Genomic DNA, 27,991 nt, shown 5'->3' with positions numbered 1-27,991 from the left:
AGAGGGCGCGCCAAAGACGGCGCCAACGCCTTGCGTGACAACTGGCCAAGGCCGCAGAATCGATGGACGGGATCCGCTACAATGAATATCTAATGTCCAGACAGCGCCAAGAGCAACAACTGCGCATAACCAGCTCCTCCTCCAAGGCAGAAACGAACAAATGGGTTCGTGTCACGAGGACTAGCTCAACCCTCGAAGAGCGAATCAAGAAACGCCGCGCATTGCTCGCGCATGCCCGAGTCCTTCTGCAGAAAGCGGAAGAGATGCAGAAAGAAGAGACGGTCAAGAATCCGTCAAAACACAAGCAGGTGTGGGTGCTAAAGGCAAAGCCAGCGCCTAAGACAAGAGTCCAAATCAGGTCATGTTTCTACTATCCCGGCACCTTCAACGGCGCCAAGTAAGAAAGGGGATCATTCAAGATCCCAGGTTCCTTTGACAGGTCACCTCGGTCCCTTACCGGCGAATCGAGGTAGAGTACCCGTCAAAGAACGACTGGGACCATTGAAAGGTCCCCAAGTTTCAAATCAGACTGGGGGTCGATTTAATCCCCCCAATAAAGAAAACAAAGGGAAAGCCCCTATCACCGACCGCATCGGATTGCGAGTCGGAATACAAGAGCCCGTTCCATTTTTATGTTCACAAAAACGTAAACTTGAACGGGCCACTTTTGAAAAAACTAACAAAACATCCCATGCCCAAAGGGAAGCACACTCATCTGAGGATGATGGTGTTTTACCAAGGAGCACATGCCAACACTCTATGGGTTGCTCCAGTTATCAAACTGATGAGTTGTACTATAGAGCTGGGGATACGAGTAAGTCTCGAAAGAGAGATGCTCGAGACACGGAACCTCACTGTCCGTGTGCCAACATCATCAAGGCGGTGTTGTCAGAATGCTGCTGTTCTAAAACCCCAAAGAGAGTCTCGGTATTCGAGAGGATTTCCAACCCAAGACGTTTTCGTGGGAAGAAGTTCGTTCGGCCAAAAAGACGAGTATTCAAGAGTGTCGGTCAACATGACCGGCCGAGGGGAATCAACACCACACTTCAGCATAGAACAGCTCGCTGAGGTATCCCGGTGTATAGCACGGATGCGGCCCGGAACCAGCGGCCGGAAGGGCTACCAAAGAGTACCAAAGGGCCTCTCTCTGGAAGAAGAAGAATCAGATGCTGATTCAGATACCTGCTCCGCCGTCGCATCAGATGACACGGCTTCAAGTGCGGGCCAGCCGTACGAATCACTCATGATCAGTGCCGAACAAATGAACAAAATGCTTGAAGACGCCCTAACTCGGCAGAAAGAAGCTTTCAAATTCGAGATGGAAATGACCCTACAGCGGATGAGGGAGATGCACGATCAGCAACTCGCAGCTTTGACAACTCATCAAGAGGAGCCCACTCGACCCAATCATCAGAACCAAGAAGAGAATGAACGGGAAGGGAATAATGTCATTATTCCTCCTGTCAACAACGACAACGGAAGTGGTCCTGTAGATGATAATGCCAAAGAAGACCACATTACCTCTCCCCAAAACCACTCGAAGATAGAAACGAGTGAAGACAAAAAAATGAAAGACTTGGAGAGCAAAATTAATGCATTGATGAATGCTCAAGAGGTAAAAAGGTCAGGTATACCGTGTCCATATCCAAGGGAGTGGGAATCAATTCCATATCCGGCAAAGTTCAATTTAATCAACTTTACGCCGTTTGATGGAAAGGGTTCCCCTACCCAACACTTAATATATTTTAAGTCTCACTTAGGAATAATCTCCGGCAATGAACCCTTGATGGTACGGTCATTCGTTGGCACTCTTCGCGGAGCGGCCTTCGATTGGTATCGTCGCCTCAAGCCGGGAAGTATCAGCAGTTGGGACGACATGGAGGATATGTTTCTGACGAACTTCTTCGACGACGACACTGAGGTCTCAATCGGCACTCTGGTTGATGAGAAACAGAAGAATGGGGAGATAGTCGAAAACTTTGTGAAGAGGTTCCGAAATAAAGCAATGAATTGTAGGGATCCAGTCAGCGAAGATTTCATCCTCGAGACCTGTCATAACAATCTTTCATTGGACATCCTGGAAGCCATGGGAATGGCACCGCCAAAGACCTGGAAGGATCTGAAGGTGACGAGCCGAACGATTCCTTAAAAGGAAGAAGGCGGAAAGGGGTCAAATAGCAAATAATGCTCCGCAACCAAACTTTGTCCCTAAGGGTAAAGGAAAAGCACATGCAAATGTCGTGGACGCGAACCAAACATTCGAGGTGCAAGCACAGCCGCAACAGCAGCAACAAAAGGCGCCTCAACAATCAAGGTGGCAACAACAACCCCAGAAGCAAAAAGCCGCGGAGCCGAAGTTCCCGAAGGTCTATTCATTCAAAGAGGATGAAGTTCCCGGTATCTTTAAATACCTTATCGAGAACAACAAGATCAAATTGCCTCCCGTCCAGGATCAGGAAGATGCTAAGAGAATCAATGATCCAAAATACTACGCATTTTATAGAGCAGTACACCATCCTACCAAGGCGTGCTATGCCCTTAAGGACAAGATCCAAGCTCTAATCGATGTTAGGGTCATCACCATGAAGCAACCGAAGGAGAAGAAAGTGGGAGCAAACGCAGTTTCAATTAGCTTCGGCTCTGTTCCCTTGAACTGGTTCCAACATGAACCAGTGATAAATGCAGCAGTAAAAATGGTGAACGATGATCCTCACAAGCAGCGCCAGAAAGGACTTGTGCCGCACATAGCCCCGAATGGTGAGATTCTTTGGGTTCATCCAGACTTGATCGGAGACGAACAATGGACTGGAGCCTCCTCCAAGAGGAGGTCAAAAGGAAAAGGTAAATCTTGTTATGGAACTTCTGCTATTCCAGGAGAAGATGACGACAGAATTCCAGCCTTCCCACTTTCTGAAGATGAGCAGGAAGCCTTCGCCACCCGGAGCGGGAATGAGTATCACTACAAGTACCCGGATGCTTCCGAGCAATTGGCAGAACTGGGAATTGCAGCAATTCCCCCAACGCCTGTAGCTACAGAGAAAGCCCAGCAGAAGGAGAAAGGAAAAGAGCCTTTACGTCAAGAAGCCCAAAACCCGAGGCAGTCTCGATTCAATCATCCGATTGGGAGAGACAAACTGGGAAATGCAAGCTCTCCGCCCCCATTTTGACATCATGGCGCAGTTAGCCAATATCCCGGCTAGGATAACTCTATACGAGCTGTTGCGTATTTCCAAGGATACAAGGAAAGCATTACAAGAGGCCTTGAGCGACTCTGAAGCTTTCTTAACTCGAATCAAGCCATCTCCTGAAGGACCAGAGCCGTCAGCTCAACACTGCAATCTCGCGGCGCATCATTTTCCATGCATCTCTTTTACCAAAGAAGACATGCAGACGAAGAACTCAAAGCATGATCGGCCTTTGTATTTCACAGGGCACATTGGCTCCAGCATGGTCAACCGGATCCAAGTTGATCCGGGTTCTGCTGTTAGCATCATGCCATTCCGACTGATGCATCATCTCGGAATCCCGACTAGCAAACTAGCCTCCACAGGCACTACGATTTACGGATTCAACACCAGTGGGTCCAGACCCTTGGGGAAGATTTGAATCAAATGCCAGATCGGGGATTTAAAATCAGAAGTTACCTGCTATGTGATTGACGCAAAAACATCTTATAACTTACTGTTGGGTCGACCTTGGATCCACGGTAACCTTATAGTCCTATCAACTTTGCACCAGTGCCTCAAGTATGTAGACACAAATAATGAAGTCAATACGGTGGTCGCGGATAAGCAACCGTTTAAGGGATTGGAGAACTATTTCACCGATTCTCTTCTATACGGCGCTGAATCCGATACTGAATCACCGGCCCAAGGAACGGACAGCGGAGATGAAGCTGATACCGAAGCTGGGTTTGATTATGATGGTGGTTTTGTACTTAATGACATTGTACCCATTGTAATCAACCTTGACGATGATAAATCATCGGAAAGTAGTTGTAATTGGCAACTTGCCGAAGAACTATCAATAAATGATGAATAAATGATGATTTAGAGTACTCGATGTGTCTTGATAATGTCACTAAAGAGCTATATGATAACCCTGACTTGTATGATAATGTCACTAAAGAGCTATATGATAACCCTGACTTGTATATGCCACTTTAATCATTTTGTCTGACAAAAAAACAGGTACAAGATCCATACGGAGCAACGCTTGTCATCCCCACGGGAACATGGGGTGGAAAAGAAGTCGTCTACGGCAAAGGAAAAGAAGCTCCGATACCCGACCACTTCTTAGAAGAAGAAGACGATGAAGATAAATCTGCCCCTCATCTATTTAGATATGACGCAAAAGCGCGCGATCTAATGGAGAAGTATGGGTATGACTTCACACTTGGAGAAGGTCTTTGCTTCGGTCGAGGTCCGCGAGTTCCACCTCGAATGGACTATGTACCGAAGGGAAAACCTGATGATTATTATCGCCACAAAAGAGGTCTTGGTTATGTCTCATCATCCGACGATGAATGTTGCTGGCAAATCATCAATCAAATTGCTAACAAAGCTAGAAACGGATACTCTTCTGATTCTACGGCTTGGGATTCCGACACTAGTATCGGTGAGATGTTCAAAAAGTTGATGTCGAACATGGTTACGGTCGATCCTACCACAATAGAGGAGGACGACCAGATGCCGACATGGGAAGATCCATGGGTTCATCACTTAAACATGCAGTATGGTGATAGGTTCGAACAAAGAGAACCTCCTACCGAAGATCAAGTACTCCAGGTGAATATGGGTAGCGAAGATAATCCGAAGCCTATATTCATTAGCGACAGCCTCCCGCCTAAAGAGAAAGAGGAGTTAATCTCTCTTATTAGGGAATACATCGATGTGTTTGCCTGGAATTATGAAGACATGCCAGGGCTCGATCCAAACGTAGCAGTGCATCGTCTCAATATCAAGACGGATGTCAAACCTGTCAAACAACAACAAAGACGGTTTCGTCCGCAAATGATGGAAGCAATCGAGACCGAAGTTAAAAAGCTTATTGACTCAGGCTTCGTTAGGGAAGAGCAACATCCAGAGTGGCTTGCCAATATTATCCCAGTTCTTAAGAAGAACGGGAAGGTCAGGATTTGCATCGACTTTCGAGACCTCAACGCTGCATGGCCAAAAGACGATTTTCCCCTTCCTATCATGGATGTCATCATTGACAATACGTGCGGGTTCGAAAGGATGTCTTTCATGGATGGTTTCTCTGGTTATAATCAAATAAAGATGCATCCAGATGATGAAAAGCATACCGCATTTAGAACGCCTCTTGGCGTCTTCTGCTACACGGTTATGCCCTTCGGCTTAAAGAATGCAGGTTCACATCGATCCTGATAAGGTAAAGGCGATTAATGAATTACAGCCTCTGAGAAACCTCAAGGAGCTCAGAGGATTGCAAGGGCGATTAGCTTATATTCGTCGGTTCATCTCGAACCTCTCAGGAAAATGTCAACCATTCTCCAAGCTCACAAAGAAGGGCGTGTCATTTGTATGGGATGACGCTTGTCAGAAGGCATTCGAGAGTATTAAAGAATATCTCTCGAAGCCTCCTGTACTCGTTGCACCGAAATCGGGCAAACCGTTCTTGATTTATGTCAAGGCGACGAGCCACTCATTAAGTGCATTACTTGCACAAGATGACGATAACGGTCATGAGCAGGCAGTATATTATTTAAGCCGAACCATGGTAGGCGCTGAATCTCGATATCCTATGATTGAGAGAGAATGCCTCGCCTTGGTGTTCGCTATTCAGAAGATGCGGCATTACCTGGTTGGACAGACCATTTATGTCATCTCTAAAGTTAACCCAGTCCGAGTATTCATGACTCAACCAGCTTTCATGAACTGGCGGTTAGCAAAATGGGCCTTACTCTTGTCCCAATACGACTTACATTTTAAACAACAGAAGTCAGTAAAAGGACAGGCCATCTGTGATCTCCTGGCAGACAACCCAACTACGGATACTGCCGAGATATATGACGACCTACCTGATGAGACTCACGAAGTCAACACAACTTCACACCAACAAGTATGGTGTTTGTACTTCGACGGCGCTTCACGAGCAACTAATGTAGCAAGTGCTCCTGGAAGTTCTAAGATTTCTTCCGGAGTTGGAGTTGTCTTAGTTTCCCCAGGAAAGCACGTGATGCCTCGAGCTTACTCGTTGACGGAACCGTGCTCAAATAATGTAGCCGAATATAATGCATTACTCATAGGACTCAGTTTTGCCAAAGAACTGGGGGTTGAGTACCTCGAAGCCTTCGGCGATTCTCAACTGATAGTTAAACAAGTTCAGGGAGAGTACGAGGTCCGAAGCCAAGATTTAATACCATACCATAAGATGGCGGTGGAGATGGCAGAATCATTCGAAGAATTCTTTATCGAACATATTCCACGGCTACAGAATACTTACGCAGTTGCGTTAGCGGCATTGGCCGTATCTCTGGCACAACCTCCTGAAACGGAACAGTTTGTTACGGTAAGAACTCACCAACTCTTAGTGCCGCTTTACGGTGAAGATGCCAAGGAAGAAGAGGTTCAAGAGGTGCACGCTACTCAAGTCGAGTTCGAACCACGAGATTGGCGTTTCCCCATCATCGACTACGTCTTGCATGGGATCTTGCCAGAAGATGTGAAGGAAAGAGAGTCAATCAGACGAAGAGCACCAAGATTCTACTATAATACGGAGAATCGAACGCTATACCGCAGGGGGTACGATGGGTTGCTAGCACGTTGCTTATCAACCAAAGAAGCTGAAGAGATCCTTAGGGAGGCGCATGAAGGAGAGTGCGGCGCACACCAACCTGGTCCCAAGCTTTATGACCGCATTAGAAGAATGGGATATTTTTGGCCTTGCATGATGAGTGATGCAATCACATACGCCCGAAAGTGTCACGCATGTCAAGTACATGCGAATTATATGCACCAACCTCCGGAGCATCTGCATCCTTCAATTACGTCATGGCCATTCGAGACTTGGGGAATGGACATTGTTGGCCCTATAAATCCCCCATCAGTCAAAGGTGACCGGTTCATCCTGGCAATTACCGATTACTTCTCCAAATGGGCTGAAGCAGTTCCACTCAGAGAAGTTAAAACGAGTAACGTCATTGCATTCATCAAGCACCATATCATCTACAGGTATGGTGTTCCAAGACGAATCATACATGACAACGGTCCTCAATTTGTCAGCAACGCCTTCATAAGGTTCTGCGAAAAGTTTAAAATTCAGGATATCTCGTCAACGGCTTATAATCCCACAGCAAATGGATTAGCTGAAGCCTTCAACAAGACTATCATAAAGCTCTTGTCAAAAATCGTGAAGAATAACAAACGAGACTGGGATGACAAGCTTGGCGCGGCTCTATGGGCCTATCGGACCACGGTGCGCACACCGACGGGAGCAACCCCGTATTCACTGGTATACGGATGTAAAGCTGTTCTTCCATTGGAGATTCAAATCCCGTCTCTTCGGATCGCTCTTGCAACCCAGATGACAACCGAAGAACAACATCAGAAACGCCTCGAAGAACTCGAGAGGCTTGATGAAAAGCGCCTGGAAGCTCAACAACATATTGAGTTTTACCAAGCTAGAATTTCTCGAGCCTTCGACAAAAAGGTTCGACAAAGGAGTTTCAAAGAAGGAGATTTGGTTCTAGCTGTGAAACGGCCTATGATCCTTAACTCCAAGAAGAAGGGTAAATTCGAACCCAAATGGGAGGGACCATTCGTGGTAGAGACAGTCTACTCGAGCGGCGCCTATCGCCTCGTCACCAAAGACGGCGACCGGCTCATGATGCCGATAAACGGCAAATTCCTGAAAAGATACTATCCTTAGTATCTTCAGGAAAATTGATGTATCGGGAAGTTCTCGGAAGAATACCACATGTGGTATTCTTAGGGATAACCCAGTCACTGTAGAAGATGAATAAGAAATCCACGTTCGAACTCCGAACGCCGAAATGTTTCTTCTTGTCAAACTCTAACTCTCATGAGTTATTTTTGTGAGATGAGATCTAATCCTCTGATAGGTTAATCTTTCCTCACCAAACCATCCGCTGATCAAATTAAACGACAGTGGATTCACCAACATTTCCATCTGCCAGTCATTGGCATTTCTCAGACTCAATATGTTAGGTCCTAATCACCTAGCAGTAAAGTCCTCCTTTGAGTAATAATACGAGTTGGCACTTTCTTTGCTACCTGTATTCCACTCTCTTTGCTTTCAGGTCAAACCTATAAAAGTTAGGGCCAAAGCCAAATTCCTCTCTCGATTCCTTCCATGAACGAGAGGTCCACTTGGAACAGTCAAACCTATAAAAGTTAGGATTGTTCCCGATCTCACTTAGTCAAGCCTACAAGTAGTTAAGAATAAGACTGAGTCATTCCTTTTCGATAAACGAAAATCCGCCTTTGTTCCTTTTTCCACCAAACCTATAAAAGTTTTAGGACTAAGACCGAGTCATCCCTTTTCGATAAGCGAAAATCTGCGTTTGCTCCTTTTCCACCAAACCTATAAAAGTTAGGGTTGAAATTGGGTTTTCTCCTCAATGAATGAGGGATTCTTTGGGTTCAAATGACCAATCCTATAAAAGTTAGGGTCGTTTGAATCTTTCCGATTCTCGGAGTGGAGATCCCACTCTTAGTTTCATCATTTCGGATTCTGGGGGTGGAGATCCCACCTTGAGTTTCCTTTCCTACTGTAGATAGAATATAAAATTCTTCCTCTTCAGTACTGGGAGATAGAATATAAAATTCTTCCTCTTCCATTTTCCAGTTCGTCTTTACCCTGAGAAAAGACAAAATTCCCAACTTCCAATCCGTGCACTTTGTGCACGGGGAATTTTATCTCAACTCCTAAATAGAGATAAACTTACGCCTAATACGCGTTGCCGGTTTAGTCTTTCACCGATTGAAAAAGACACCAGAGTATAATTCTGGGGAATTTTATCCTGAAGCCTAAGTAGGGATGAGTCAACACCTGATACGTGTTGCCGGGTAGCCTATTCCCGTAACAAGGGCGAAGCCTATGTATTCAAAATCATAGCACAAAGTCTTAGAGAATTCACTCTCTTAGCACAACGTTACATGAGGAACGGATTTAGTGTGAGACGGGTTTAATAATTCACATGCTAGTCCGATTTCAAACGGTGATCGGTAAAGGCACATCAAACCCGTTGAAGGCTGGGGGTTTGCCAAAAATCCCAAAGTCTATGTCTAACACGCATTGCCGGTTTAGTCTTTCGCCGATTGAAAAAGACACCAGGATCTAAGCCTGGGGAATTTTATCCCGAAGCCTAAGAAGGGATAAGTCGTCGTCTAATACGCGGCGCGGGGTACCTTTTCCCTATAAGAAATGGTTAAGCCTATGTATTCAAAATCATAGCATCAAGCCTAAGAAAAGCAATTCTCTTAGCACAACGTTACATGTGAGGCGGGTTTTAATAAATCACATGCTAGTCCGATTCAAACGGTGATCGGTAAAGACATATCAAACCCGTTGATGGCTGGGGGTTTGCCAAAAATCCTGTAAATCTTGTCATTGCTGAGTTCAAAATAAATAAAGAAATATCATAACTGAATCAAAGGCTGAGTTTCTATTAATAGATCAAGCTAAAGCATACAATAAAAAGCTCATCATCCTGAAGACAGTCGGCGGCTAAGAACATGAGATTTTAACTTAGAAAGCTTGTCTATATAACTCTGTTCTAGTTCTACTTGCAGGTCAGCTCGGATGGATTCTTCAGAATTGCTCAAGATCCTCGCAGCTTCATTCTTCAGCTCCATCAATCTCGCCTGTGTAGGTCCTAATCTCTCAAGCATCTGCTCGCGAGACCTCTCTAGTCCAGCCAACTCTTCCGCCATAATACCAACAGATTCCTCGGCAAGCTTCAAAGCCTCCCTCAATTTATCTACCTCCTCACGCTGAGAGCCCAAAGAATTGAGTAACTCGGCTCTGTCAGTATCCTTCCTGGCGATACCAGCCATTAGCTGTGCGACGGAATGCTCGTATGACTGAAGTTCAGGACCGATGGAAGATCTCAAATCATGCCACTGCGACAACCTATGCTCCAGCTGAGAAGACACGAAAGAAGAAGCTCCGCTAGCCTATAGCTCCTCCAACTCCCGGAGTTCAGACTCCAGGACAATAAAATCAGCGGTAAGGGAGTCAGCTAACTCCGAGTATCCGTCATCTCGAATCATCGTCATATAGCGAGAAAGGGAACGTCTGTACTGATCAAAACCATATCCTTGGTGAAGAACCTTCTCGATCATGCTGTTAAAAAAGACAACGAAGGAGTTGAGATCCATCCGGAATACGTCTCTGCGAGGATCGGAATCAGACAAGATGGCAAGGATGTGATCATATGGAGAAGGCCGAGATCCTACAAACAACAGTATGGAAGGCTAAGAAATTATTGAATACGATAAGGAAATTTAAAAGCAAACTCTGAGCATACCAACGCCAACGGAGGTCCCCTCAGGCTGAGGTCCGACAGGCTCTGAGACAGCGGCAGAAGTGGTCATGGAGGGTATATCAACCCCTGCAGGCAGATTGCTCATACCACTCGGCAAGGGCGGGGAGACGCCACTTCTATGCAGACTTTCAGCCCCGGGAACTGTAGTGGTATCAGGCACAACGGCCGGTCCTATAGTTACACTCCTGTATTAGTCAAATGGAAATTTGGACAAATAAGGAGAATCGGGACAAAAAGATCGTATGCATACCTGCAATCCCACCGTCCTCAGATGCAGCGGGAATGCCAAGAGTCATAAGGGTATCGGCCCAAGCGGCTGGTCCTATAATTGTACTTCTTTATTAGTCAAAATGAAAATTTAAACAAATAAGGAGGATTGGGATGATAAGGTCATCTGCATAAAAGTATGGTCTCACGGTCCCTCTGGTAGTCTGTTCAGCCAGCATGTCAGCTAATAAGCCAGCATCGGGTTTCGAGAAGCTTGGTACAGGAGCACACCCCCGTTCCTCAAAACCTACATCATGATAGGCTCCATCCTCAGCTGGCCTTTCCATTGCGACATCTACAGGGTAACATAAATGTTGGAAGATGAGGAGGAAAGGAGAGCTCAGAAATACCTGCAGCAAAAGAAGAAGATTCTCTTTCCCCATGCTTGAGGAGGGTATCATTGGATGTAGATATACCTGAATATGGGACGGTGGGCTCAACACTATTCACCTGCTCAAGATCAATGTTTAGATCGATGCCCAGAGATCCGTCATGAAGGGCGTCACACATCTGCTGCATGAAGCAATCCATGTTATCAGATCCAGGAGATACCAGACTCGGTGGAAGTTCGCCCTCTTCAAAGAACCCTGGAGCATAAAACATGGTTACGAATCCCAAAAGGTAAATCACCTTAAAGCAATAAAAATAAATATTACCTTCCCCTCCATCGACAATACTTCCTAAATCCACTCCATAAGGACGCTGACCGTCGTGCGGTTTATGAGCGGTCTTCTTCCTTTTCGGGGCGCCAGCCCTCCTAGGACCAACAGGTCGGTCATGCACGGACTTGTCACACGTCTCAACATGCGTGGGAGCTCGATCGCCGGGCCCTGAGCTCGTATAACGAGAAGCTGGCGACTCATGATCGTCAACTGTCCTACCTAAAGTGACAATGGTCACGAACAAGATTTGTCGTTTATACCAAGTAGAATGGAGAAGGAAAATCAAAGAGCATGACAAACCTGTATCAAGTTCTTCTCTGTCGGTATCTATATCCACATATTCCTCCTCAGAAGTCTCGTCGTCATCACCCGTAGGAAGGAGCTCTTCATCATCTTTGAGAAGAGATTTGGCATGCCCCTTTCTCTGCTTCTGAGCAAGCTCAGCCCTGCGAGCAGCCATCATAGCAACCTGGACCGAGTGCTCGGACTGTAACTCTGAAAGACTCCTCACCCCTATGGATTCATAGGCGGAGAGGAACCACTTGCAACTGAGGAAAGTGGTCAGCGGCTTACGCCTATATGAAGGAAGAGCAAAATGGGCTCCAGTGCAGCCCACCATAGTCCACAGCCATGCTCGTACGCCGTCAATAAGTCCTCCCTCAACCTGCAGACCACGGTTTGGATTCCCAACATATAGTTGGTCATAGCCGAACTGACGAGCAAAACGGCAGGGAAGGTAAGGCTCTATGTGGCATCGATTCTTCACCCGGAGAACAAGATACCCAACGCGGATGTTCACTAACCAGCGGAAACAACCAATGTCGAGAACAGTCCGATCACTTCTAGGTTTCTCCTCGTCAATCAGCACGTCACCATAGCGACCCGAAAAGTGAGGAAAACACTTGAAGAACTCCCAGCTCTTACGGACTCGAAGCTCCCGTTGTACATCACCGAATTTGTTCCCGAGCCATCTGCTCTTCTCCAACAGCTGCATAAAAGGAACAAGGACATCAACAACGCTGGGCACCGACATCAAGTCAGGACGGTGAAGGACAAGTCACGCCATCAGATATGCATAAGGGAGCTCGACCTTTGGACAAATAAGCTCGGTCGATGGTTCAGAACCCCTCTGTGTAAAGCTACTGACTAGACACCTAAGCCCGCAATGGATGCCAGCAACCATCGCTGGGAGCAGGGAAAGCTCTCTCCCGTAAGCTAGCTGAACTGCAGGGAAGAGCACCTCGATAGGTAGAGTGTCTGAAGGCTGGTACGGAACAACACATTTCTTCAACCAGAGAGCAAGGTGGGGTCAACACATCTAATTCACGAATGGGCTCGCTGGAATTACCCTCCAAATTCTGGAACAAATAGCTAGCAAACTGCTTCAAGCTGACCTGCCTCTTCCTTTTCGCTAGAGCAGAAGTCTGGACCAAGGAGGTATAATAGTGACAAGTAAGATCCCAGAGAGTGTCATACATATCGGGAGTATCTTTCTTCATCCACTCCAACTGCTGGTTCGAGGGAAAATACTCCTGATATGGACAATCCCCCATCGGAAGACCAGAAACCTGATGCATCTCATGCAAGGACAACCCTAACTCGCCACTGCTGGTCAGGAAGGTGTTACTGTCAGGCATGTAGGTCTCTAGCAACGCCAAGAAATGGCGACAGCTGACCGGGATTCCGTACATGGTGGCTCGTATAGGTGCATACAACCCACTGCTCTTCAAATCCCTCTCCCAGCGCGCCAAGACGAAACTGGTCATGCGTGCCCACCACCCCTTGGCTAGTGAGGAAGCCCAACCATAGCATCTATAATCTGGTGGAGGTAACCTTCTCCCCAGAAGAGCCAGACGATTACCCACGGTAGGAGCAGCTGCTGACACCTCGCCTGGGGGTGCAGTGTTAAGGCCCATAATCCCTGGTCGAAGACCACGAACATCATGATACCCATTAGAACCAGGAGTCTTGTGATGAGAGGCATATCCACACTGAACACGCTCAGCATCATCAGTAAGGTGCCAAGACATCTGTCGCTCCACGGCCTGTCCCTTCAAGTGACTGAAAGAATATTGACGCGGAATGGAGGGAATGTACAAGACAGCCCCTTCGTCGAGAGTCAGCCAGTGTTCCTCGGTGGAGTGGACTAACGGCCTGCCTGAGAGAAGCTGAAGAGAAGACCTCCCGGCTACAACCAGTATTGGCATGAGGAGGAAGGCTACCCGCGGGAAACTCTACTGCAATAAAACACAAGGATAGAATCAGAAAATCCATCTCATAAGAAGAACGATAAGCTCATTCACGGAATAATTGGAGTGACGATTTTGAGTGTCCTACACTGGAAGAACGGTATACATCATCACGTAAATAACGTGGTAACATACACCGACCTATAAGGTGTAGGACGACACAAAATCGCCCCAATATACCAGAAGACTTGAATTGGCCAAGCAAGACAAGTCTGAAACCTTAACCCCCGCGTAGGAGGGTGTCGGTTCTTCCTTCATGACCCGCGAAGAGGTCAATCAGGGATACGGAAAATGTAAATTCTCACCCCCAAAGAAAGAGGCCGCTGGAAAAGATGTCGCGGGAACCTCTTCCTCGCTGTGCTGCGAATGAGAACGACTCCTACGAGGTCGAGATCGGCGGATGTATAAATAGGATTTTATAATTGAAGTCTAGTTAAACCTACAAATTTCGTGCATGCGAAACAATGATCGTCATTTTCCGCGGTGAATTGTGGTGAAATACCCAAAATACCCTTCGTGTTCAAGGCTAAATTCGGGTCAAGGACACACTCGAGCTGGGTCATAATCATCATATCTGATCATATTGCACCCCCGATACCCCACAATTTTGGTTAATTTTACAAATAAGTTCTTTTGTAAAATTTAGCCAATTTTACATACAAACCCCTTCATAAATTTCAGATTAACGTCCACATGCCTTTATCAAAACTTTGGTTATTGGGTTGTGGTCTAAACTTTTGGAATTTCAGCCCTAAATTTTAGCCCTTTTGCAAATAAACCCCTCTACACTTTGTGGGTTGCTTTTTGCAAATAAACCCCTCAAACAACATTGGTTTTCTTGCATAAAGCACCCCTCAAATTTTCGACCAAATGGACATGCAATCCAAACCCTAATTTCAGTCCTTTATTACATGAACACCACCTCAATTCTCCGGCCAATTTTGCAAATAAGTCCCCCAAAAAAATTTCGGCCCTATTGTAACTTTGCATAAAACCCCCCAAATACTTGTGCATACACAACCCGTCATCTTGAGAGTAAAAAGTTGTGATATTTGCATGAGAGTTCATGATATACCCCCATCACAAACATAAAGCTATGATCTTTCTTGAAAAAGAAAAGAGTTGTGAAGGGGAACTTACCAAATCAAGAAGCTTTCCTTGAGGTTGAAGGTGATGAAACCCTAGCTTGGAGGAGTGATTAATTTCGGCCAAGAGGGGAACAAAAATCCGAAAACTTTGTGTGGGTTTGGAGTTCTTGAAAGAGATGAAACAATGGTGGAGGGATGGAGGTAGAAGAAGAGGATTAAGAGGGAAAGAATCCTCTTTTGAAAAGAATTTGGAAAAGGGGGGGAAACAAAAGAGGAAAGAAATTCAAAAGAAAGAAAAAAAAAGAGGGGGGGGCCACGGTTTTGGCCAAAACACCCCAAGGGGTGTCTCGGCAAAACCGAGACACCCCAAGGGTGTCTCGGTTTTGTTGAGACACCCCTTGGGTGTTTTAACCCAATTTTGACCCCCCGGACCCTTTTGAGACCCGATTTCGTCCATTTTTTTCGTCGGTTGTTGGATATTTCGACAAGATCCATACTAATCAACACCGAACGAGTCGAAACCCTAGGGTCAACGCGTAACCCTAGGTCAACGCCAGTCAACGCGTTGCGACCAAAGTCAACGTTTGACGATTCGAAACCATAGGGTCAACGCCGGTCAACGCGTAACCCTAGGTCAACGCCAGTCAACGCGTTGCAACCAAAGTCAACGTTTGACGATTCGAAACCCTAGGGTCAACGCCGGTCAACGCGTAACCCTAGGTCAATGCCAGTCAACGCGTTGCGACCAAAGTCAACGGTCGAGGATTCGAAATCCACAAAAGTCAACGTTTGACGATTCGAAACCATAGGGTCAATGCCGGTCAACGCGTAACCCTAGGTCAACGCCAGTCAACGCGTTGCGACCAAAGTCAACGTTTGATGATTCGAAACCCTAGGGTCAACACCGGTCAACGCGTAACCCTAGGTCAACGCCAGTCAACGCGTTGCGACCAAAGTCAACGGTCGAGGATTCGAAATCCACAAGTCAGATTCGAAACCCTAAGGGCAACGCCGGTCAACGCGTAACCCTAGGTCAACGCCAGTCAACGCATTGCGACCAAAGTCAACGTTTGACGATTCGAAACCCTAGGGTCAACGCCGGTCAACGCGTAACCCTAGGTCAACGCCAGTCAACGCGTTGCAACAAAAAGTCAACATGTTGTGATCCGAAACCCTAAGTCAACACAATGTGATAGAGGTAGTTCAAAGTCAACTCAATGACATGAGCCAAACTCAATTCAACAACTGTAGACTCGAGACTCCGACGACGGCCAAGCGATAAACGCAGCGCCGAAAGAACTTCGGCTATTCGTCAAAGCATCGAATAGACCGAAAATCGAAGGAGCCAAGAGTTGAAGCTAACTACAGGTCCTTACGCCGACTGAAGGCTAGACCAATCACATCCAAAGTATTCCAACCTCTTCTATAAAAGAAACGAGTCCGGAACGCTTTGGAGGGGGTATCTGTAGGCATCGAAAATTACCTATAGGTCTCCACGAACGGTTCAGTGTTAAAGAACGATGATGAACGTCACTATTCGATCCACAGGAGTTCGATTGACGTCGATAAACGATTGAAGTGAATCGACGAACTACGTGAGCTGATAGGATTTCGGGATAACGAAGGTGCGGGCTAATCGGGAGCCCCGCAATGTTTACAAAGGGAACAATGCCCTTCGTTTCCCATTCATTCTATAGATAATCCAACCATTGGAGCTGATAGAACTCTTCGTCAGACTTCCAACGCACTTCGAATCACTAAAATCCGAGTTCGGACGAAGAATTTACGTCTAGGCACCCTAGGTGCCCCCATTGCCTATAAATAGCAACCTAAGGCCTCATTTTTGGAGGATCTGGATTTTTGGAGAGTTGGCGAAGCCCTGCTGCAGTGAAGAGTGGTCGAGCGCTTCAACAGAGGAGAGGTCTTCATCAGATTCTTCATCACCCGTGTCCGTTCCTTAGTATTACCCTTCGCCGGTAATACTAAGAAGAGCAAATATCTCGCTTTATCCGAGATAGGCGCTTCAAGTTTCTAGATCTCCTCGCGGATCGACGAAGCTCTGTCCGATTTTTCTGGAACAGATCTGAGTGTCAGGTAGTCCACGGATATCGACGTCCCCGTCACAGGCCAAATAAACGGATCTTGTGTTTATTTTCAAGAAAGTTGTAATTTTTATTTTTTGTTATTTGAATTCATTTGTAACGTTTGAAGTTTCTAATGAAATCAATGATGAAGGCAACTTTCGACGAAAACACCTAAGTCGAGCCGAAGCTCGCTTGAGTTGAACACGAGGTTCACCTGAGACTGAACACGAGGTTCGACTGAACTTCGAGATCTGAATGTCGACTGAAGCTTCGAACACGAGGTTCGACTGCAGTTTCAAACACGATGTTCGACTGAACTTGGAACACGTGGTTCGACAGAAGCAAACTGAAGTTCGTTGGAATAGAATCGTAGTTCGTCAGAAGCCTCCAACAAAGCTGAATCGAACACGAGGTTCGTCAGAAGCAAACCAAAGTTCACTGAAGATCGAAACTCAATCAAACCCGAAGTTCGCAGAGGTCAGGTAAGTCCTCAAGCCCTGATTTCTTTCACCCATTAGGGTTTAGATCTGAAACACCGCCGCCGCTTGGGCTGCAGCCAACAAACACCCCTTAGGGTTTCGTTCTGAAAACCGCCGTCCCCACTGCCTTCATTTGACAGTGGGGTCGTCGTCGATACATCTCCGGCGAGGAGTTGGAGAACGATGACAAACCAAAACAAAAACCATTTTTTCTGTCGATTTTGAACTCAATCCAGATCCGAAACTTGAATCCATTTCAAATCCAAACATCCAAAAATGGAATCAAACCAAAAAGAAGTGAACTTTACAGTTTATGAGTGCAACAGATCCAAAAATCAAAAGAAAAACCGAATAAAATGAACTTTTACTGTTCATCCGTGAGCAGTTTTGAAAAATCCACAGATTAAGATAAAAAAAAACTAATTTTAAATCTTAAACCCCTAAGAAATAATCACGGTGGCTCTGATACCACTTGTTGGACTTGATCGTGATTAAATCATAGAGATTAAAACAGTAAAGAGCGGAAGCTATACCTGCCTGAATCCATTACTTGGATCTGAATTAGGGTTTTGATAATCTTCTAATCTTAGGGTTTCTCCTTATGTATCTCTTTAGATGGGGATAAGAGAATAGAGAATGTGTTAACCCTAGATTAGGGACCATAACCCCATATATATAGCTGTTGTACATTTATAATTTGGCCCCTTATCAAATTATAGTTACAACCTGGCATCTGCACATTTAACCCGTGATTTATTTAAATACTCATTAACCCAAATTGATTGATCACTTTAAACGGGTTATCCTTAAGGATAGCAATACACACTAATAAACATATGTGCCCAAAAATTAGATTTAAATCCAACAAGTAGTACATAACCTTCTAAACTAAGTTTCTGCCCCCCTCCCCCCAAAAAAAGAAAGAAATGACAGTTTCCCAACGACCAAACACGGGCATCTTGATCAGGCTGCTCATGAGATTTTTTATTTTATTTATATTTGAATTTTAATTTATGTTGCTCATAGTACATTGCTACTCTACTTTCTAGAAGTAATCATAACGAAATTTTGTGACTTTAGAGAAGGTGAGATCACGGTCAAAGGAACCAGAACCAACCAAACTGAGCTGGCGGGATTTTTTTTATTTTAAATGATCTATGAATTAATCTCTTTCTCTATATCTTTCTCTCTCTCCTCGTTCATTGTTACTAATCTTATGATTATTCAGCCAAAACCACTGCAAACCCGTGCAAGCCCACGAGTCTGTTTCTTTCGCAGATTTCTTTAATTTTTTTCTACACATGCTGTTACATTTCGTATAATGGTGGCAGATTTAATTAGTAGATCGGTTAAAGGTTTTGCTAGTTCGAGATTATGGCGTGAATACTTTAATATACTTTACAAGTTCCAAGCTCTGTAAGTATCGAATACACAACAAAAACTACAATATGTATGCGTAAGCTCTCCCTAGGCCTATCCATCCGGCCCGGGCCGGCCCGGCCCGAAAATCCGGGCCCGGGCCAGGCAAAACCGGAGCCCGGACCCGGACCCGGGTACCTCGGGCCTGGTCCGGGCCCGGGCCCGGGCCCGGGCCCGACCAGGCCGGGTTCCAGGCCGACCCGGGTTTTTTTCTTTTTTTTTAAAAAAAAATTTATCAAATTTTTAAATTTTATTTAAGTTTTAAATTGTAAAAAAAAGACAAAAATAATAAAAAATAATAATTTTATTAATCACTTAAAATAACATAAATTACAAATAAAAAATTATAAATATAAATTTTTTATTAATAATTAATAAATCATTTACAAATTACAAGTATAAATTTATTTTGGAATTCATCGCATCACAATAGATAAGTACATCCCAACTAGGTTTTTTTTAATTTCTTTTCTTTTTTTTTTGATAAAAAAATGCTAAAAATTAGTTTAATATTATTATATTTTATATAATTATGTATTAGTATATACTTCCAAATTATTATGTAACTATATATTATATATACATATATTATATGTAAATATATTGTATATATTTATAAGTTATAATTTGAGAGAGAGAGAGAATGGCATAAGTAGTCGTTGTCCGTTGGGCCAATGGGGAAGAAGTAACCGTTGTAATATACTATACTTATATATACTTATATAATAGAGAGTATACATATATAAGAGAAAGTATACTTATATATACATATATACTAAGAGAGAGAATATATTAGTGTATATATATATATACACATATATTATACATATATAAGAGAGAGTATACTTATATATACATATATACTAAGAGAGAGAGTATATATATACATACATACATACATTATACATATATAAAAGAGAGTATTCTTATATATATATATATATATATATATATATATAAGAGAAAGTATACTTATATATACTTATACATATATATATATAATACAAGAAGAGAGTCATATATAACAAAACACCCAAGCATACAACATGACATATTATACCACTATAGATAGAAATATATTATTAAAAGAGAGATAAAATAATATACCCTCAGAAAGAGAGTATACTCTATATACTCACAACATATATACGCTTAAGAGAGAGTATATACAATATATCCTACCCACACACTATTACTACAATTATTACATATATAACAGAGAGAGTATGTAACTTATATATACTCATTACCAGACGAAAGTATCAACTTATAACTACTACCTTCATCACTATACTATAATCCATCATACAGAGAGAGTATACTTCATATATACATCAATATAAACTATCCTACAGAGAGAGTCATTCATATACACACCCCCCCATATGACATATATACAAATAGAAATATATTATATATCATATATTATTATATATACATATATTATACATATATAAAATAATATATATATACATATATTATAACTATTATATATATTATATATACATATAAATATAATACATAAAAATAAAAAATAAAAAAATAAAAAAAAATAATCCGAGCTGGCAAGGCCCGGTGCACAAAAGACGCCGGCCCGGGCCGGGCCGGAGCGTGTTGGCCCGGTCGGCGCCGGCTGTTTTGGACAAGCCTAGATCTCCCCTATAGCCTTTTTAATCTAAATTTTCAAGCAAAATGAAATTATAGTATACAAATGCATTTAATTCCAAAAGATTTTTACTTAATAACAAAAAAGAGAAAGAAAATAAAGATTTTTTTAAGGAAAATACATCTCAACGCATATAACAACACTAACAACCATAACTGCTTTCACTTTGGTGCACATGGGTATCGACCACTTACATGGCACCCCCCTCCCCTTACACCCCCCCAGTTCCATCATTGATAACTATTAGAAGAGCAATATTTATTTATTTATTTTTCCTTTTTTTCCTTGAAGCAGACATGAGTTATCGTGTCGGGGATTTGAAAGGCCTGTTCATGGAAATTGAGATTAATCTATTTAGATTTAGTGACTCAAAAAGATCAATCATATTTGTGAAATGAGTTTAAGTATATTTTGTTGGGAAGAACAAGAATAAAAACAGATTTAAATATAAGTAAAACAAACCACATGGAAATAAAGAAATAAAACAGAAAGTTAAAGTAACCATTATCGATAAACTTTAGGTTTGAGATACTTTACAAAAATACAGAATCACCCTCTAAACCGAGGACTAGCCTCGAAAAATTATGCCCCACCTATGGTAGCGTCAATACAATACTTCCGAGTATGAGATGACAACAATCCAAAGAAGTGCTCTCTTCTGTTGAACACCTCGTCTCTAACTTCACTTTGTTGGAATCTTCAATACCAGTAACTTATAGAATTCTAAAAGAAGACAAGAGAAGAACTCATTTATGTTTTTTGTATCTTTTAAATGGACAGAGGAGGCCCTTTATATAGGATTTACGTGAACTAAGAGGTTAGACAAGACTTTGAATGTCAGTTATTGCAATGTTTGTAACATCTACAATAACTATCATTCAAACCTTGTAACATTCATAACGTACGAAACGTTCACGCTAGTTTAAAAGTAGCACATGCAAAAAAGGTAGGATCTTGCGCACGGACCGGGCGCACGGACTGCACGTATGAGACCGTTCGCACAAGATTGCTCGCATGTGCTAACGCACGTTCCTGCTTGCTTGCTCATACGCTCGCTTATATACCTTCACAAGTGTACATCTCTAACACCTTTGTTGTAACATATATAACACATACGTTAATTTGTACAATTAAAATACATTCAATTAGTCAATGTGGGACTAAAACTTACATACTACTAATTAAACACCGTTTAATTTTTATCTATAGTCTCCAACCATATAAATAGTATCTTCCATATAAATCCTCCATTATTCATTTATATCAGCAATCCCCCATAATTCCATAGCTGAAAGTAAAAAAGAGTATACATATCATGCTTTTGGAGAGAGTATCTTTCGATTTGAACATTCCCTATAGTTATCCAATTTTATCGCCAAAGATACGAAGTGAAACTAAATCTTGAACTTGAACCTAGGATATGGTGATATTCATTGATAATAATATGATATAGGCTATAGTAGCAATATTTATGTCTGATGCATTATGATCATGCATCCTTATCCTTTTCATGAACATTTTTAAGGAATAACCTACTTCCTCTAATTGCGGCCACACAATTATGTTTAAAAAGTTAGGCATCTTTAGAGATGCTCTGCTTGCATCTCTTCTTAAAGACTTGATCCTATTTAGAGTCAAAACACTCTTATTATACTAGCAGTTAACAATATCTTTCATGTGTACATGAAAATAGACTCAGTTACAAAGTATAAATCTACGATTAGGTGTTCAACTCACACAATGGCTTGTTGTTACCACATTGAACCTATTTTATGGGATCTCCACTCAAATAGGCTGAGTGTTACTATCAATGAGCTAGGTAAGGGTTTCAGTCCTATTATCAACCTGGATTTAAAAACTAGTGACAACTAAAGTCCTTTTGTAAAGGGATCTGTTGTGTTGTCCTTGGACTTAACAAATAATTACCCCTTCATCTACAAACTTTTTTACGATCTTTATCTATATTTGGATATGACCTCGAGTCTTACGGTTATACTTTGAACTTTTAATCCTTGCAATTTTGGTCATATTATCACAATGCACAAAGATTACACGGAATAGGCTTGCGGATCATGGGCAACTCAGACACAAGTCACTTAAACAAGTCAGCTTCTAAACTAGTAGTGTCCAAAGCGCATAGCTCTGCCTCAAAAGTAGACCGAGATAAAATGGTCTGTTTGGTAGATCTCCAGGCAACTACGCTGCCATCCAAGGTAAATACATACCCTATATAACTATTGCTAACTTAACCCATAGCAATCTAGGTAGCATCACTGTACCCCTCTAGAACGGGAGAGAATCTACCTTAATACAATGCAATAGAAATAGTTCTCTTCAGATACCAAAATATCCTATCCAAGGCCTCCTAATGAGTCCTATTTGTACAACTAGTGTATCTACTTAATTTTAAAACTGAGTATGGAATATCCGGTCTCATGTAATTTGTAAGATACATCAAACTTCCAATGATCTAAGAATATCTCAACTAAGATACAGAGACTCCACTTACATTCTTGTAAAGAGTTGCTGGAGGATTATATGGAGTTTTGATGAGTTTGCAATTCTTATAGCCAAATTTCTCAATAATCTTCTCACACATAATAAGATTGAGAAATAGCTATGCCTCAGCTGATATAATCAGTTTTAGGCCAAGAATCACATCAGCGACTCCCGTGTCCTTCATATCAAAGTTACTATTCAAGAATTACTTAGTCTCATTGATCCTAATATTTGATCCAAATAATAGAATATCATCAACATAAATGCATAGAAGAATACATGAATCACCTCGTACTTTACTATAAACACATTTATCAAACTCAATCATTTCGAAACCAAAATCAATGATAGTTATATTAAACTTTTTATGCCATTATTTAGGGGCTTATTTAAGTCTATATAGAGACTTCACAAGCTTATATACTTTCTTTTCATTGTCAGGTGCTACAAATCCCTCAGGTTGATCCATATAAATTTCTTCTTCAAGGGAATCATGAAGAAAAGTAGTTTTCACATCCATCTAGTGGATTGTGAAATCATATATAGAAGCCAATACAATAAGCATTTTGAACGTAGTCATTCGGGTAACTGTAGAGTATGTGTCAAAAAAATTAATTCCTTCAACTTGTTTGAACTCCTTAGCAACAAGTCTAACCTTAAACTTTTTTAACGGTTCTATCTAGTTTCATTTTCCTTTTAAGAATCTATTTAGACCCAATTATCTTGTAGCTAGGAGGAAGATCAACTAATTCTCATGTCTTATTAGAGACAATAGAATCAATTTCACTTTTGACAGCATCCTTCCACTACTTAGCCTCTTTTGAGGTTATAACAAATCTACAGGAAGTAGGATCCTCCTCGATATTATAAGTGACAAAATCACTTTCAAAATCCTTAACAATCCTTACTCTCTTACTTCTTCTATATTCATCTAAATCATCTGATCTTTCAAATTCAAATTTAGAATTATCTAACCCTACATTTATTATCCTTTACACATGATCACGAATAAAAGTTGAGACAGAGATACGATTTTCATTAGAAATATTTTGAGGCATTTCAGCTTTCATAGAAAAATATATTCAAAAAATATTGCATCGTGAAATTAAACAATTTTATTAACATTTATACTAGGGATTTCAGATTTGACGACTAAAAAGATAGAATCCACTATCTTAGGAAGTAGCTTCTTCCTCTTGTGTTCTGGGGATTAGTACTTTTGCAAGACATTCACTCACTTTAAGGTATTTCAAGCTTGTCTTTTCACCTGTCCAAAGTTTAAGTAGACTACTTTCATTTCTGAGGGATTCTATTCAGAAAATGGCAAGTCATATTCAAAATCTCTCCCAACATATATTTAAAAAGTTCAGAACTTTCAAGTATATTATTAAACATATCTTTTAATGTTTTATTTTTTTTTTTTTGTTCTGCTACACCATTAGAATGAGGAGAATAAGAAGCAGTTTCTGTAGGCATATAAAATTGCTTATAGGTCCCCTAGCATAGCTCGGCACAAACCGACGAGCCAACGAGGCGACGAGATCGACGAATCGCACGGATATACTCTTATACCGGTCGGAGTTTTGCCGTTTTTATTTGGCTTACCTTAGCGTTATAACGCCGGCTTCGACCAAGGTCTGAATGCTATTCCTGAGAGCAAAGCAATCCTTGGTGGGATGAACAACCCTTCTGTGGTATGCACAGTACTTTGGGTCCGTAGTGTTATCAGCTTCCTCCTGATTCGTGATAGGTGGTAGCTTGATCTTGTTGCCTTCGAGGAGCGATTCGAAGATGGTTGGAACGTCTTCGTCCTTGAAGGAATACTCTCTCTGGAGTCTCGGACCCGAAGTCTTCTGCTGCCTTCGGGATTGCTGTTGTGACGCTTGATTAGCACCACCAGCAGCTGCAGGTGCTTTGCCCTTACCACGGGAAGCGAAGTTTGAGTCCAGCAGATTAACCGTCGGTTGGTTCCTTTCGGCCTTCTTCCTTTTAAGGAAGCGTTCGGCTTGTTCACCGCGCACCTTCAGATCCTTCCAAGTGTCAGACGGTGCTGTCCCCATTGCCTCCAATACGTCCAATGCGAGGTTGTTGTGGCAAGTCTGGAGAATGAATTCCTCGGTGATCGGGTCCCGGCAATTCATCGCCTTGTTCCGGAACCTTTTGACGAAGGTGTCGACTAACTCCCCGTCTTTCTGCTTCTCGTCGAGCAACGATCCGATAGAGATCTCGGTGTCGTCGTCGAAGAAATTTGTAAGGAACTTAGTCTCCATGTCATCTCAGCTATTTATGCTTCCTGATTTGAGGCGGCGATACCAATCGAAGGCGGCTCCGCGAAGAGTACCAACGAATGACCGCACCATCAGAGGCTCATTACCAGAGATGACTCCCAAGTGCGATTTGAAGTAAATCAAATGATGAGTGGGTGAACCCATCCTATTAAACGGCGTGAAGTTAATTAGACTGAACTTCGCCGGATATGGGATTGATTCCCACTCTTTTGGGTATGGACAAGGGATGCCCGTCTTTTTCGTCTCTTGAGCGGAAATCAATGTATTGATTTTGCTCTCGAGGTTTTTAATTTTTAGGCTTTCACCTGTATCTTCACTAGCATTCCCGTTATCAGCCCCTGCATTGACGGGAGGATCATTGATATTATGAGCATTCGTATCCTCATCCTCCTGACGGGCTTGGTTGCGACGACTCGGCTCGCCTTGCTGGTTCGTCAATGCTTGAATTTGTTGGTCATGCATTTCTCTCATGTTCTGCATGGTCATCTGCATCTCGAACCTGAAAGTTTCCTGTTGCTTAGCCAAAGCGTCTTCAATCATCTTGGCAATTTGCTCCGCACCTATCATAAGCGCCTCGCGGGGTTGTCCCTCGCTGGATACCATATTATCTGATGCAACTGCGGAGCCAGCATCAGATTCTTCATCTTCTGAAGGGCGTCTTGTCCGAACCCTACCATAGGTTGCTCGCTCGATGGTTCCGGACTGCAGACGGGTTCTAGGCCGGGAGGCTCTCAGAATCGACTCAAAATCGTCCTGTGCCGATGTCCCCTTGCCGGTCATGTTGGTGGTGACCCTCGGAAATTCTCCGTCTTCAATCACCCTTCTTCTTCGTTGGAAGCGCCTAGGCCTTGGTTTTGGCGTTTCCGCACTGAGTCTTTCAAAAACTGAAACTCTTTCGGGGACCGCCTTGATGCAGTTGCATTCAGACAATACCGCCCGAACGAGTTTGGAACAGGGGCATTGAGTTTTCTGTTCTCGGGGACTCCTCTTTGATGCGACTGCGGAGCCGGCATCAGATTCTTCATCTTCTGAAGGGCGTCTTGTCCGAACCCTACCATAGGTTGCTCGCTCTATGGTTTCGGACTGCAGACGGGTTCTAGGCCGGGAGGCTCTCAGAATTGACTCGAAATCATCCTGTGCCGATGTCCCCTTGCTGGTCATGTTGGTGGTGACCCTCGGAAATTCTCCGTCTTCAATCATTCTTCTTCTTCGTTAAAAACGCCTAGGCCTGGGTTTTGGCGTCTCTGCACTGAGTCTTTCAAAAACTGAAACTCTTTCGGGGACTGCCTTGATGCAGTTGCATTCAGACAATACTGCCCGAATGAGTTTGGAACAGGGACATTGAATTTCCTGTTCTCGGGGACTCCTCTTCCTGATTCTATTCGTACCCCCAGCACGATAGTACAACTCGTCATTTTGACAGTCGGAGTAACCTATCGTGTGCGGGCACGACTTCTCAGGTATAACACTATCACTATCAGATGACAATGTTTCCATCTGAGGTTGGATTGCCTTCTTTGGGCTTCCAAGAGTCATACGCCTTGAAACGCGCCTTTGTGGGTGTGAATCTTCAGCGGGTTCCTGCACTTCGATGCGCAAAGTTGTGCACTTGGGTGCCATGATTTTCTCCAAATGTTGAGGGTTGCGGTGACCCCCAGCATGTTGAATTGTTTGGGACTTCTTCATTGGCCCCAACCGTTCTTGAACTGGAGCTTTGCCTCGTTCTTTGGGAAGTGGACCGAGGCGCTCCAAAATTGACTTTCTCCTTCGGGATGATTCGGCATGATCTCCCGGAGTAGTTGCAGAAATCACCAGCGATTTAGGTTGATTCGCCGTAGTTTGAACTTTCGGCGGCTGCAGTTGTTGTTCCTTGGTCTAGACCGCTGCTTCAGACTTCGGCCTCCAAACCATACGAGTTGATGGCGGTTTCTTGACCGCCTCCTTCTGTAGCTTCCGACGGGCTTCTTCAGCTTTGGCCCGTACTTGCGCCGATAATGCGCGGCGCTTGCGGATACGCTCCTCCAGCGTCGTACGGTTCCGTTTAACCCGGACCCACTCCATCGTTGATGTCTTGAAGGAACCACTCTTCACTTGATGTTGAGGCTGTTTGCCTCGTTTGTTCTTCAGATCCGCATTGTAGCGGACCCCGTCAACGGACTCCATGGCCTTGGCGAATTGCTTCGCGAGGCGTTGACGCTGCCTCTGGCGAGCTCTCTTAGAGAGAGTCACCACGCCTTCGAAGGCGGATTTGACCTGCTTAGAGGCCGATGGGACTTCACCCGACGCAACTTCGGCGTCGATCGGGGTGAGGTTGTCGTTGGTGGCTTCAACTCCTTCGCACCAACGGACTTTTCTCCTAGAGGAGAACTTCTGGAATTTCTTGGACTTACGGGAGGGAGGTAGATCTGGACGAGGACACATACTCCTCGTACTTCTGCTGGTCGAACTCATACTCGACCTCCTCCACGACCGGGATCGAGATCCGCGGCTGCGACGCTCCGATCTCGGCAGCGAGATCGGTGGCTCCCACTGTGGTCGCCAGATTGTTCGCGTGGAAAACTGCTTTCTTATTCATTGAGATAATTATCATCTTGGATTACAAAAGATCCGGTCGTTTTTAGATCCGGTTACAACTAAATCAAAGAAAAATAAGAAAAATTACAACTTTCCTTTTCAGAACAAATCGCGAGCTCCTGTTTTGCGACCGCTCGCTTGTGTGGGTTCTTTGCCTGCGCCGGGGTTGTTTGCCGTGGACCACC

Source organism: Asparagus officinalis, chromosome 3 (genome assembly GCF_001876935.1).
Source record: "Asparagus officinalis chromosome 3, Aspof.V1, whole genome shotgun sequence".
NCBI lineage: Eukaryota > Viridiplantae > Streptophyta > Magnoliopsida > Asparagales > Asparagaceae > Asparagus > Asparagus officinalis.
The sequence above is the reverse complement of the archived record's forward strand: the minus strand, read 5'-3'. Positions refer to the sequence as shown.